Source organism: Stegostoma tigrinum, chromosome 4, assembly GCF_030684315.1.
Source record: "Stegostoma tigrinum isolate sSteTig4 chromosome 4, sSteTig4.hap1, whole genome shotgun sequence".
In the NCBI taxonomy this organism is placed as follows: domain Eukaryota; kingdom Metazoa; phylum Chordata; class Chondrichthyes; order Orectolobiformes; family Stegostomatidae; genus Stegostoma; species Stegostoma tigrinum.
In genome coordinates, this window is record NC_081357.1 from 41,845,855 (window position 1) to 41,858,390 (window position 12,536).

General features: G+C 40.1%; 1 protein-coding gene across 3 annotated transcripts in view; it reads right to left on the minus strand.

The window, feature by feature from the left end:
• eya4 (EYA transcriptional coactivator and phosphatase 4) overlaps positions 1–11,922 on the minus strand; it is a 526,724-nt gene extending 514,802 nt beyond the window's left edge. For 2 of the 3 annotated variants that reach the window (XM_059645294.1, XM_048531657.2), the window contains exon 1: positions 11,520–11,922. The gene's annotated coding sequence lies outside the window, so the exon portion shown is untranslated. The remainder of the gene's footprint in view (positions 1–11,519) is intronic. The other variant, XM_059645296.1, reaches the window with a different exon arrangement.
• Positions 11,923–12,536: the final 614 nt, after the last annotated feature.

Genomic DNA, 12,536 nt, shown 5'->3' on the forward strand with positions numbered 1-12,536 from the left:
AACCGGGGGATCTAGCATTTATTCATGTGATCACTGGTTGGCCCATCACTTAGTGCCCATCCCTAATTGCCCTCGAAATATTTGGCTTGCTGGACCATTTTAGAGAGCAGCTAAGAGTTAAATACTTTGCTCTGGGTCTGGAGGCACATACAGGCTGGATCAGGTAAGGATAGAAATTTCCTTCCCTAAAGGGCATTTGTGAACTGGCTGGCAACTTATGACATGAGACAATGATTAAATAACTGCCAGTAGACTTACTTTCAATTCCAGAACTTTATTCACTGTTTGCTGTCGTGGATTTTGAATCCATGTTCCCAGACCATGAGTCTGGGTCTTTGGATTACTCGCTCAGTGACATTACCACTATGTCACTGTCATCCCAGCAATGGAAAAGAGTAAGCAGCAGCACCAAGTATGTCTAAAAATGAGGTGTTAAACTGGTGAAGCCGTAACACAAGACTACATGTATACATCTGCTATACATGTGTATCGTACAGCAGAGTCAACACCCAGTGGTCAAATTTAGAAATCCAACAGCCACTTAATCAAATCTAATCTCTGCAGTCCTGCAAAGTTTATCCATGAATGATGGTAGACAATTGAACAATTCACTGAAGTGGGAGGGTCCACAAATATCCACATCCTTAATGACAAAAGATAAAGCTGAACATCTGCAACAAATGCCAGCCTTCAGCGATTCAATTCATTTCACATGATATTAAGCCATGCCTGTGGGACATGGAGTGGGCTTAAGTCCATGGGGCCTGAGAACATTCCAGCAACAGAACTGAAGACTGGTGAACTAGAACCAACCACATCCTTAGCCACGCTGTTCTCATTCCGTGACAACACAGGCATTGGCCCACCATGTCAAAAATTGTCCAAGTATGTGCTGTCCATAATAATCAGGACAAATCTAATTCAGCCAATTACTTTTCCAACAATTTACTCTCCATCGTCAGCAGTGTGATGGAAGGTCTCACTGATGGCAAGCAACACTTACTCAACAATAACTGCTCAGTATGCATTCCACCTTCACCAAAATGTAGATAAAAGAGTTGAACTCAAAACAAGAACAGGGAGTGGCTGCCCTTAACATGAAGGTAGTGTTACACTAAGGGCAGTGTCAAGAACCTGACAAAAACTGGAGTCAATGGGAATCACGTGGAAAGCACTCCATTGGTTGGTGTCACACCTGACACAAAGTTGTGGTTGTCGGAGATTGGTTGTAGTTGTTAGTATGTTTGCCTGATATGTTCCAATAAGCATTTGTGTCACACACATGCCAAACAATGGCCATTTCCAACAGGACAGAATACAGCCATCACCCATGATATTCAATGGAATTACCATCAATGAATCCCACACTATCAACATTCTGGGGTTTCCACTGATTAGAACCTGAACTGGATCAGCCAAATTAATAATGTGGTTATAAGAGCAAGTCAAAAGCTGTGAATTCTACACAGTATAACTTACCTCCTGACTCGCCAAAGTCCATCCACAAGGCAGAAGTTGGAAGTGTGATAGGATACTCCCCACTAGCACTAATGAGTACAGCTCCAACCACTTTCAAGACATTTGACACCAGACAGGACGAAGTAGCCCATTTAAGTAGCAGCCCATCTCTCACATTCAGCATTCATTCCATCCACCAATGTCACACTATGGCAGCAGTATATACCATCTACAAGGTGCACTGCAATTATTTACCAAGGCTCCTGTGATTTCAACCACTTAGGATGAAAAGTGCAGCAGATCCACCAGCAATTTCCCTTCCAAGCCACACACCCCATCCTGACTTTGGAATCGTGATGACATTGCTTCACTGTCACTGAGTCAAAGCCCTGGAATTCCCTTGCCGACAGCACTGTCAGTGTGCCTATACATGAAAGACTGCAGCAGTTCAAAAAGGAGATCACCACCATCTTGTCATGGGCAATTAGGGCTTGACAATAAATGCTAGTTCAGCCAATGATACCAATAGGCAGTGAATGAACAAAAGAAAAGATAAACTTGGATTATGAAATTATCGAATGAATCCAGCATAATAGAAAGCATTTTGGAATTCTTACGTTAGCTCTCGGCAAAAGAACCTCAGCTGCCTTTTCCCTGTTGCACTGAAAATATCTTCTCTTCAGATGATTATCCAATACAATTTTGAAAGTGTGAGTCTAATCTACCACCACTATATTCTCTGACAGTTCATTCCAGACTCTAAAGACTCACTGCCCGAAAATTATTTTTCTTATGTCACCTCCGGTACTTTTGAAATTGCCTTACATCGGTACCTTTTGGTTCTTAACTCTACTGACAATAGGGACAATTTCTAAGTCTGTCCAAATTTCTTATGAATTTAAATACATCAATCAAATTTCCTCTCTTAGAACTTTCTTATCTCTAAGGCAAAAATTACAGCTTCACTAATCTATTCAGAAACTGAAGTCTTGTAAATCTTCTTTTTGCACTCTATCCATCCTTCCATAAAACATGGTTCCCAGTACTGCACACTATATTCCAGCAGAGCTTTATGTTTTTTTAAATATGCCTCTCCTTAAAGCAAAAATGCTGAAGTTTTGATGAATTGTGTTCCAAACTTTCCCTGCCATTTTCAATTATTTGTGTACACATACACCCAGGTCTCCCTGTGCCTGAGCCACATTTGGGGATTGTATATTTTACTTTCTATGGCTTTCTTTTATTGTTCCAACCAAAAGTTAAGGTAGATTAATTTGGATAAATGCAACATATTGCATTTTGGTAAAGCAAACCAGGGCAGGACTGATACAATTAATGGTAGGGTCCTGGACAGTGTTGTAGAACAGAGAGACCTAAGGGTTCAGGTACATAATTCTCTGAAATTTGCATCACAGATAAACAGGATGGTTGAGAAGGCATTTAGCATGCTTGCCTTCATTGCTCAGACCTTTGAGCATAGGAGTTGGGACATCATGTTGAGGTTGTACAGAATGTTGGTCAGGCCTCTTCGAGACTATTATCTGCAGTTCTGTTCACCCTGCAATAGGAAGGATATTATTAAATTGAAGAGGGTTCAGAAAAGAAGTACCAGGATGTTGCCCGGAATTAAGGGTTTGAGTTATGAAAATAGGCTGGGACTTTTTTTAACTGAAGCATAGGAGGTTGACGGGTGACCTTATAGACCCTATAAAATCATGAGGGACATAGATAAGGTGAATAATGAGGGTGTTTTCCCTATTGTGGCTGACTTCAAAACTAGGGGGCATATTTGTAAGGTGAAAGAAGAAAGTTTTAAAAGGGACTCAATGGGCAATGTTTTTACGCAGAGAGTAGTTCACATGTGGAATGAACTGCAAAAGGAAGAGCTGGATGCAGATAAATTTACAGTTTAAAAGACATTTTGATAAGTAAATGGCTTGTAAAGGTTTTGAGGGATATGAGCCAAATGCAGGCAAGTGGGACTAGTTTAGTTTGGTGATATGTTTGGCGTGGATGAGATGGATCAAAGGGTCTGTCTCTATGCTGTATGACTCTATGACTATGAAGGAAAATATCAATGTTGGAATCAACCTTCACGCATGAAAGATGAGTTTGCTAACAAAAACAAATACGCTGGTGTAAACACTCCAGTATCAGTCACAAGAAGTGAAACATTTGACTAAGAACTTGAAATGTCTACATGCTACACTTGCAAACAAATTGAACAAAGAGACATTCAATGAACATTTGATGAACTTCAGGTATCAGACATTTGTATGCAACTTTGAAAAAAAACGCATCAATCACTAAAGGAATCACTAATAAATCAGAACAGTTAGTTCAGTACTGAATTAAAAGCCAAAAACGGCAAATTACTATAACTGCATCTTGAATAAAGCAATGAAAGCTTTGAATTCTAATGTAATTCGGAGAACAATGAAGAAGGGTTGTGCATTATGGAAGAACAGATACAAACATGAAAAGCAACAGTGAGAAAATTCAAGAAAGACCATTTAAAATTCCAAGATGATTGGGAAGATATGATTTGTGAATTGCATGAGAGACTAAAAGTGTTGGAAAAGAAAAGAAAATTCTCGAGTGAAGAAGCCATGGGCATTGCTCAGAAAGTTAAACTTGCCATATTTGGAGTGGGATCTGAAGAAAGTGAGGCATTGAAACCAAAATGAAAGCAACAATCTATTATTTAAACATGAAAAGCATCTCAAAACACTCTTGAAATCGCCAAAAGAGGTTTTGATTGAAAAAGAAGAAATGAGGCGTAGGCTCACAAAGAAGACACTTGAACTTTAAGGTTTCAAAAAGAGAACTCGAGTTTGGAAAATGAACTGATAGGTGGATCCACACCTGGAGCTGAAAAAAAGTGACTATCTGACTGTGGGCCTAATGGAAACATCCTTTGCAGAGTTAAAGGTTAGGTCATAGGTAAAGTGCTGATACTCTGTTAACGGTTATGTTAATTTACTGTTATGATGTTCAAATCATTTTTATCCTACCTGATAAAGGTACTGGCTTTTAGAGTCATAGAGTAATACAGCACTGAAACAAGCCCTTTGGCCCAATCTGGTCCAAGCAGACCATGGAGCCCATTCAGCTAGCTCTAATTGCCCATATTTGGTGCATATCCTTCTAAACCCTTCCCAACCATGTACCTGTCTATATTTTTAAAAATATGTTGCTTTGTACTCACCTTAACCACTTTCCCTGGCAGCCCACTCTATGGATGTGAGTTTGCTCGCTGAGCTGGAAGGTTAGTTTTCAGACGTTTCGTCACCATTCTAGGTAACATCATCAGTGAGCCTCCGGTGAAGCGCTGGTGTTATGTCCCGCTTTCTATTTATCTTTTTAGGTTTCCTTGGGTCGGTGATGTCATTTCCTCACCAACCCAAGAAAACCTTTATCCTGACCAGAGCTTCAATATCCCTCGTCAGCGAGGGATCCCTAACTCTGCCAGATTTTCTCTTCATTCGAACAGGAACACACTATCCCTAGAATCTTGATATCACACTTTAAAAGCCTCCCATTTGCCAGTCATTCCTTTTCCGTCAAACAGACTCACTCAATCCACCACTGCTAGATCCTACCTAATGGGCCAAAGATTGGCCCTGCTCCACTTTAGCACTTTAACCAGTGGACATTCCCATCTTTTTCCATAACTATGTTAAAACTAAGAGAGTTATGGTCACTGAACCTCAAGTGCTCTCTGACTGACATTTCAGTCACTTTGCCGACCTTGTTTTCTCAGAGGAGGTTAAGTGTTGCACCCTCTCAAGTAGGGCCCTCTACATTTTGATTTCGGAAACTTTCTTGGACACATTTAACAATATCCACCTTGTCCGCGCCTTTTACGGTCTGGGTGGCCCAATCCATACAGGGGAAATTAAAATCTCCATCCAATGCTATTCTATTGTTCCTACTGGCTTCTGCAATCTCTCTACACATCTGCTCCTCTAGTACCTGCTGGTTATTGGGGGCCTATAATACAGTCCCAACAGAATGACCATTCCCTTCTTGGTTCTAAGTTCTAACCATATGGCCTCATTTGATGACCCATTAAGAATATCCTCTCTAAGTACTGTTATTATTTCCTCCCATGTCAAAAGTTCAACTCCCCCTCCTTGTTTACTTGTACTTCCATCATGTCTGTACTTCTGTATTCTGGAACATTAAGCTGCCAGTCCTGCCCTTCTCTCAGCCATGTTTCTTTTACAGCTGTAACAGTCCAGCCAAGAGAATCAATCCATGCTCTGAGCTCACCTGCCTTACCAGACAGGCCTCATGCATTGAAATAAATGCATTTTAAACCAGAAGTCTTTTCCATCCCTTTGCTGTGCCCCAGGCTTTCCTGACTAGTAAACTTGTTCTTGATGGCGAATGTATTTTTCCCTCATTTACTACAGCGTATAATGAACTTTAAGACCTCTAAGAACTTGTATTTTCAAGGTCTTTTTCACTGTGAAGTTTTCTTTCCTCCAAAGTTAGAGATGTTGTGAAGATATTTTATTTGAAATATTAATTATTAACATTGTTGGCTGGACAAAATAACACTTTCATACACAAAAGGCACCTGCTACAGCAGCCAAAATATTGTATTTGCAAAGAATGCAAACTTGCATAGGGTAGCATGGCGCTCAGTGGTTAGTGCTGCTGCCTTACAGTGTTAGGGATCCAGGTTCAATCCCAGTTTTGGGCAACTGTCTGTGTGGGTTTTCTCCCACAGTCCGAAGATATGCAGGTTAGGTAGCTTGGCTGTGCTAAATTGCCCATAGCATTCACGGATGCATGGGTCTGGGTGGGATGCTGTGAGGTTTGGTGTGGACTCATTGGGCTGAAGGGCCTGTTTCCACACTGTAGGGATTCTATGATTTTTTTTCTATGCTTGAGTGGAGTCGCTAACTCACCATCATTTTCAGAGAGATGTCACACGATCCAATATAAGGGTGTGAAATGCATTGGTTTTGAGAACATGTACAAGAATCACACAACACTAGGTTATTCTCTAGCTGGTCTAGTTGAAAACACAGGCTTTTGGAGCCTCTCTCCTTCAGGTGTTAGTGAAAGCTTGTGTTCTCAAATAAACCTGTTGGACATCAATCTGGTGTTGTGTGATTTCTGACCTTGTCCACACCAGTTTGACACCAGCAACTCCACATCTTGAACACATGTAATCAAACAGTATTCCCACAGACGACAACCTTTGCCTTCTCTCCAACAACCTTAGTTAAAAACCCACACAAAGACCATGTCACTGCACTTTTAAAAGAGAAGTCGGAATCTACACCATTGCTGTCGGAAAAAGAGATTTCAACCACCGATAGCTGATGCAGGAAGAAACTAAAGTGCCAATAGTTTGTGTGAAAAGTAACTTCTGCTGTTAACCAGCATTTGAACAACCTGTGAGTCTTTTTTTTCCTGAAATTAACTATTACTTTACTATAGTGCTTTAAAGATGATCCCCTTCGCACACTGCAGTGTTTTATGTTCTTCATCCCTTGGTTTGGAGAAAATGTACGTGTGTGTTACTTTTTAAGAAGGGCAGTTCACTGAAATTTCATATTTTAGATCGTTTGTTAATAATCTTTGCTTGAAAGTTTTATCTTGCAATGAGTCAGGTTGTTGTTTGGTAATTCAAGGAACCAGCCTGACATGTTTCTGATACTGAGTTATATATGTGTTAATATATACAATTGGAAATCACCTTCTTTATAAGTTGAATAGTCCCAGCCTTTTACAGCCAATTTTATAATTCAAATCCTCCATTGCTGGCAACATCCTTGGTAAATCTTTTCTGAGGCCTCTCCAATTTAATGATATCCCTCCGATGGCAGGGTGACCGGAACTACACATAGTACTCCAGAACAGACCTCACCAACTACCTGTACAACATCAACATGACTCCACAATAATATAATCCTATAATCAAAGGACAGGGCAATGAAGGCAAGTGTGCGAAATGTCTTCTTAACCACGCTGTCTATGTGAGATGCAAATTTTAAAGAATTATGTACCTGAACCCCAAGGTCTTTCTGATCTACAAGAGTACCCTGGGCCGTACCACTAAATGTATTAGTTCCGTTCTTGATTGTTTTACTAAAATGCAATACCTCTCATTTCTCCAAGCTAACCTTCATCTGCCACTCCCATAATCCATTGACTCAACTGATCAAGACCTCTTTGTGCTTGACTGTTTATAAAATGAATGGCCACACCAACACTAAGTCATGATTTTTATACAGAAGAATATTTTTACGTAAGAATTTCCATGTTTGATTTATGACACATCTGCAGAAAGATAAATTTAACTGTACACTCCTGATTTTGAAATGCTTATTTTAGCATGACATTCTGTTTAAAGAAAATTTCCTTTTAAATATAATGAGTGGGATTAGCAAGGTACAAAATACACATCGTTCAATATATATTTCATTTGTATAACCTTTATTGAGCTGGGGAACATTTCAGAAACAAAGTTTATAAATATATTTAGAAGTAATGTAGAAAAATGGAATTCTTATGTAGGTAGTACTTGGTAACGTTAAAATAAGTATGAAATAAATGCCAGGAAACATTTTGACAAAGCTGGAACTTTTTGCAAAGGGTAGATATGTTGAGTATTTTCTTGCAGCAAGTTGGCATTGACATGAGTGAAGTATGCCAACATAAAGTATCATACATTAAGTATTGACACTGAAGTCAGTTTTGGGCATCATATTTAATTATTTTTAATCATTTTTAAATATAAAAATTCTTGCTTGACACTTCATTTTAATCTCTCCCTCATTCTGTTGCACAACTAAAATGTAAAATCTGTTCTTTAGAGTAAAATGTTTTCCGCCTGATTGTCCATAGCATTCCTCACAAATTGTCTCCTTCCCTTTTTGAACTAAGGTGTTAATTGGCCATTTTCCAATCTTCTGGCACTTTTCCAGTAAACATGAATTCTTGGAAGTTTGCTAAAAGTGCATCCATTATCTCTATAGATACAGCTTTAATATTCTTGGATGCATCCCATCAGACACACCTTTTTCTTATATCATGCTACTACATTTCAGAAGTCAACTTGTTCTTAAGAATAGTTTGACAGTGACTGTGAAAAGTAAGTGTGCAAGGTTAAGTAACAGTTAGGGCGACAGATGAGTAGGTAATGGGCTGAAGTGCCAAGTGGGTGAGAGAATAGGGTGACAGGTGAGTAAGAGGGTAGTGGAGAGAGTGAATGAGGTCATTAGATGTCAGATAAGTGAGTAGATCTACAGGGCACTGGTGAGATAGCATTTTGAGTACAATGCACACTATTGCTAAACTTGAAAGGGTTCAGACAAGATTTACAAGCATGTTGCCAAGGTTGGAGGGTCTGAGCTAAAGGGAGAGGTTGAACAGACTGGGGCTATTTTCCTGGGAGCTTCAGAGGCTGAGGGGTGACCTTATAGACTTTTATAAAATCATGAGGGGCATTGATACAGTGAATAGGCAAGGTCTTTTCCCCAGGGTAGGGGAGTCTAAAACTAGAGGGCACAGGTTTAAGGTGAGAGCGGAAAGATTTGAAAAGGGACCTAAGGGGAAACTTTTTTACGCAGAGGGTGATGCATATGTGGAATGAACTACCAGAAGAAGGAGGCTTGTACAATTGCAACATGTAAAAGGTATCTGGATGGGTGTTTGTACAGGAAGGGTTTAGAGGGATATGGGCCAAATGGTAGCATATAGGGCTAGATTACTTTAGGATATCTGGTCAGCATGAATTGGACCAAAGGGTCTGTTTCCATGTTATATATCTCTATGACTCTATTGGTTAACTTATCAAAGGAATGATCTTGGAAGCTGTTCCAAGAAAGCTTACTAGGTAATATGTGGAATGGGCATGTTGTCTCATGAGGAATGGTTGGACAAACTAGGCTTGTATCCGCTGGAGTTTATATGAGTAAAAAGTGACTTGTTAGAAAAATATAAGATTTTGACCGATCTTAATGGGATGGATATGAAAAGAATGTTTTCTTGTATGAGGGAATCATAAGCTAGAGGGTCACTGATTGAATATTTTATTGGCAGAAGTAGATAAATTCTTGTTAAGCAAGGGGTTGAAAGGTTATCGGGGTAGACGGGAAAGTGAATTAGAGGTTACGATTAGATCATCGATGAGTGGGGGAGCAGCTCAAGGGCTGAATGGTAAACCCTGATTCCTGACTGTTATCTTTGCATGTGTGCTCAGGGTAGGTCATGGGCTTTGTTTGGGAGAGGGGTGTCAGATACGGAGGAGTGCCTGGTCTGGGGCGGGGGGCATGTCAGGCTGTGTTGATGTTGTGGTGAAGTGCTGGTCTTTGGCTGGTATGGATGTCGGGGAGGTGGGGTTGAAGTCCAGGAGGTTTGGAAAGGGTTTGCTGCTGGAATTGATCAAAAGTTGGGATCAAGCCAGTGGGAATGGGGGAGGGCTAGAGAAGTGATACATTCTGATTGGGTTAGATCAGAGGGAATCAAGTGAAGTCTGACAAAAAAGTCTGAAAGGACTGAGGATGCTGGAAATCTGGAATAAATACAGAAATTGCTTTAAAATCTCAGCTGGTCTGGCAGCATCTGTGGAGAGAAATTAGAGTTAACATTTCGGGTCCAGTGACCCTTATTCAGAGTGTTCACTGGACCTGAAATGTTAACTCTGATTTCTCTCCACAGATGCTGCCAGACCAGCTGAGATTTTCCATGAATATATGAGGCACAGCCTGACAATGCTTAGGGTGGCACGGTGCCTCACAGCACCAGGGACCTGGGTTTGGTTCCAGCCGCAGGCAACTGTCTGTGTGGGGTGTGCACATTCTCCCTGTGTCTGCATGGGTTTCCTCTGGATGCTCTGGTTTCCTCCCACAGTCCAAAGATGTGCAGGCTAGGTGGATTGGCCGTGCTAAAATTGCCCATAGTACTCAGGAGTGTGTGGGTTATAGGGGGATGGGTCTGGATGGGATGCTTCAAGGGGCAGTGTGAACTTGTTGGGCCAAAGGACCTGTTTCCACACTGGGGAATCTAACCTAAAGGTTGAAACTGTTTTAACTGCAATATAAATAAAAGATGTGTAAAATACAAAGATTTGCTTTTATTGTAATTACAGAGCAACTGGACTTTTTCCAAGAATGTAGTGAAAGGTTACTAATTAGATTTGGACCTGCTCATTTCTTATGAAGTCAAGACAGAAATTAGTTGAAAATTAAGATCATAAGCCTAAATAAACGGGATGACATTTTTTCTCTAATAAGTTAGTTGAAGTGAGCTCTGTTCAGATCTAGTGGATGGTGGAAATCAGATTGGATTGGATTGGGATTGTCAATAGTTAGGGGTGTCAATTGGGAATGCGGTACTGGGTGAGTCTAAGGTGAAGATTGAGTCAGACTCACTATTTAATGAGTTCTCGTCTCCAAAGGGTAATTTTAAATTTCCTGGGCAAATCTCCTGCAGTCACCTGAGTAGAGAGCTCCTCATGATCCTCATGGGCAGTGCCAATCTATTCTGCAGAAACCAGTATCTGGCCATTGGAAAGCCTGGGCCTATATAGCCGTTTCTTCATTGTCACTGGGTGGCAATCCTGAATCTGCCTCCCCAACGCACGTACTGCCGCATCACCTTCTCAAGGAATGGGTAACACCTACCGATGATGCTCACATCCCATGAAACAATATCCTTTTCAATAAATGGCAGTGTATTGATTTTTTTTCCTTCTTACCCCTTGACATCAGCAATTAAATATAGAATAGGGAAGGTAGTTTGATTCTTTCACCTCCGTATAAAGCTGACGGAGTGCATACGGCAAGGTATCCATCCGATAGACGCGGAAGCAAAGCATGACAGTCAACAGCGTCCACACTTCAACCACGCTTTCAGCTAACCTGTGCTTTCATCGGATTTAAATTAGAAAGAACAAAATAATACCCTAAATTTAAGCACAATCCAAGTGTCCTCTGAAGTGCGAAACATTGAACACACGGGGAATATGCATTAAAACTGACCTGCACTTTGGCAACTTTCAGTTTGTGCACTGTCACTCTAATATTAGTTTCACTTACCAACTGGAAATTTCAACCGTAACTTATTTTCCACGAATGTTTTGCCCCCCAAATCGAATGAATTGCCCGGCTCCCTTCCCGGGGATCGCTATTTCCTTTCCTCAGATAAAAGTTGGTGTCCAATGTTTTGTTAGAGCGGCGACCAGGAGGGCCAGTGTAAAACTGTCGACTAGTATATCCGAACTGTGCTATGTTTAATAACGCTCATTCTTTCTGTGACAAGATTATTTCGACGCTAGGTGGTAAGAGTAGACCTGGTAAACCACCGGGATTTTCTGTGAAACTAAAGTCAGATTTATTTCCAGGTTAAGATCGTTGTAATTTTTTCCTCTTTACAAATTCTTCATTGTTGTTGCAACTCTCCGAGCGTCAGTGGGCTCCTAGTTCTTTCATATGACGAAACTCGAGAGTCGAATCATTAATCGAGTCAAACACTAAATGGCACCGGATTATTTATGTTTCATCACCCACTTTGTAATGAAGAGTTTACTTCCTGGTAACCATAGGCAATCATTTTGTTGCATGGTGCACCTATTAGGTTACAGGTCATTTGTTTCTCTTGAAAAGTTAATAGTTTCATTTTTTAAACTACCAAACCAATTTCAGTTAGAACTGTGTAAATTAGAAGCATTTTAAGTTCAATATTTGAAGGTTTGAGAACAGCAATCCATACCTTCAATTTTTTGCATTAAAAATTGTCTTGGATGCTGTTTAAAATAATTTAGTTGCTTGGAACGATCTATTTATTAATCATCTGAGCCAAAATGACAGAAATGGAATTCTGAATATAAATCAAAGCGAATTGATTAGAACATTTTTTTATCTGTTTATGCCAAATAAGAATTGCATTGTTTTTCATGATTATGTGAGGTACAGCATGACAATGTTGAAAAAGTTGTAATTATGATATAAATAAAAGATGTACAGAACATAAAGAACTGTTCTTATTGTAATTACACAGCAACTTTTTTTCCAAGAATGTGGTGAAAGGTTACTGATTAGATTTGGGTCTACCTT